Below are 2,366 nucleotides of genomic sequence, written 5' to 3'. Positions count from 1 at the left end.
CTGGTAACTGTTTTTTGTTTGGCGGGAGTAACTATGACTCTCTTAATCCTATTCTCAGTCATAGTGGCCTTTACCTCCAAGTGGTCCCGCTGGTAACTGCTTTTTTTTGGCGGGAGTAACTATGACTCTCTTAATCCTATTCTCAGTCATAGTGGCCTTTACCTCCAAGTGGTCCCGCTGGTAACTGCTCCATAGTACTGGACTCTGCGGAGGGAAGTCTATGGAGACAGGCTAAACAAGGTACTATCATGGTGATAGAGAGAAATGGGGTGGGGATAGATGTAACTCTCTTAATCTATTCTCAGTTGCAGTGGCCTTTACCCTTGTGGTCCCGCCGGTAATTGACTCTTTAGTACTGACTCGGCAGAGGAAGTCTATGGAGACAGGCCAAACAAGGTTTTAGAGAAGTGGTGAAGCAAACTAACACAATACCAGATGGGGTAGTTCCTGGTTAAACAAAACCCCGTTAAGATGGCGAAAGGGGGCGCTGTCTTTTCAAAAAACCTCCTCCTTACTGACTTACTGGACTTGACAAACTGGCTACGCTCTCCAACTCCCAGTTCCGTGAGGACAGCATGCAATTTAGTGGCTGTACTCCGGAGCAAGTGTTGTTGTTGGAAGCGAACTACGCTGATGGGCAGCACAATTAATAACCCAGAAGGGGCCACCGTATGGTGGTACAAAATAGCCAAATGCCTCGTCATCTAATTAGTGACGCGCATGAATGGATGAACGAGATTCCCACTGTCCCTACCTACTATCTAGCGAAACCACAGCCAAGGGAACGGGCTTGGCTGGACTCTAGTCTGGCACTGTGAAGAGACATGAGAGGTGTAGGATAAGTGGGAGGCCCTCGGGCAGCCGGTGAAATACCACTACTCTTATTATTTTTTCACTTACCCGGTGAGGCGGGGGGCAGGTGGCAGGTGGGCAGTTTGACTGGGGCGGTACACCTGTCAAACGATAACGCAGGTGTCCTAAGGCGAGCTCAGGGAGGACAGAAACCTCCCGCAGAGCAGAAGGGCAAAAGCTCGCTTGATATCGATTTTCAGTATGAATACAGACCGTGAAAGCGGGGCCTCACGATCCTTCTGACTTTTTGGGTTTCAAGCAGGAGGTGTCAGAAAAGTTACCACAGGGATAACTGGCTTGTGGCGGCCAAGTGTTCATAGCAACGTCACTTTTTGATCCTTCGATGTCGGCTCTTCCTATCATTGTGAAGCAGAATTCACCAAGCGTTGGATTGTTCACCCACTAATAGGGAACGTGAGCTGGGTTTAGACCGTCGTGAGACAAGTTAGTTTTACCCTACTGATGATGTGTTGTTGCAATAGTAATTCTGCTCAGTACGAGAGGAACCTCAGGTTCAGACATTTGGTGTATGTGCTTGGCTGAGGAGCTAATGGGGCGAAGCTACCATCTGTGGGATTATGACTGAACGCCTCTAAGTCAGAATCCCCCCTAAACCGTAACGATACCGCAGTGCCGTGGAGCCTCGGTTGGCCTGGGATAGCCGGCCTCTCTCGGGGGGCCGGTGCGTAGAGCCGCTCGCTTGGGGACCGGAGCGTGGACGGAAGGGGGCCGCCTCCATCGCCCTTAGTGCGCCGCATGTTCGTGGGACACCCGGTGCTAAATCATTCGTAGACGACCTGATTCTGGGTCAGGGTTTCGTAAGTAGCAGAGCAGCTACCTCGCTGCGATCTATTGAAAGTCATCCTCTAAGCCAAGCTTTTGTCTCTCCGTGCATGGGTGCCCGCGGACGCCTCCCTCCACCACACCCAGGGGTGGGTCCCTCTGCCGCGGGCCGACAGGAGGGACGCGGAGGGGGTAACACGGGTCCGTGGGAGGCTGCCTCCCCCTCCTGTCCCTGCCCCACCGGGGTGCGGGGACGGGGGCCACCATCCCTTGCGGGTCAGCAGGGTGACCAGATGGCCCGCTGCTCCCGGGCAGGGAGGTGAGCAGCAGCCACCCGGGGGAAGGAAGCTCCAGAGCGTCTGCCTTGGTGCGCCTGGCCACCCTCGCCGGACTGCAAGGGCGACTGGGTACGGCAGCCTCCCAGGCCATCTGGGCACTACGTTGTCGCAGGCCATCTGGTCGCCTGGCTGCCTGTTGAAAAGGGGTCTTGGATGGTCTCCTAGAGGTGCTAGCTGTTTCTTCTCCTGATAATTCACCTTCTGTCACTTCTGATTCAGAGGTCTCAACTCTTGGGGGTGGTTCTGTTGTTATTTTGCTTTTTGCGGCTAATTCTTTGCGTGTCTGCTCATATTTTTTAGCAAAAGTTAACATGCGTCCCATTGCGTAATCCCTTTCAACTCGGTCGAATTTCTCTTGTTTCCGATTTTTTATTTTCGTCTCATATTTGCTTA

General features: G+C 53.0%; 1 pseudogene; it reads left to right on the top strand.

Moving 5' to 3' along the window:
* Window positions 1–777: 777 nt before the first annotated feature.
* On the top strand, window positions 778–1,733 carry LOC147730271 (28S ribosomal RNA; annotated as a pseudogene; the record flags this gene model as incomplete).
* Window positions 1,734–2,366: the final 633 nt, after the last annotated feature.

The sequence above is a fragment of the Lissotriton vulgaris genome, chromosome 2_1 (assembly GCF_964263255.1).
Source record: "Lissotriton vulgaris chromosome 2_1, aLisVul1.2, whole genome shotgun sequence".
Lineage (NCBI taxonomy): Eukaryota > Metazoa > Chordata > Amphibia > Caudata > Salamandridae > Lissotriton > Lissotriton vulgaris.
Note: the sequence above shows the minus strand (reverse complement) of the source record. Positions and strands in the feature narration are given on the sequence as shown.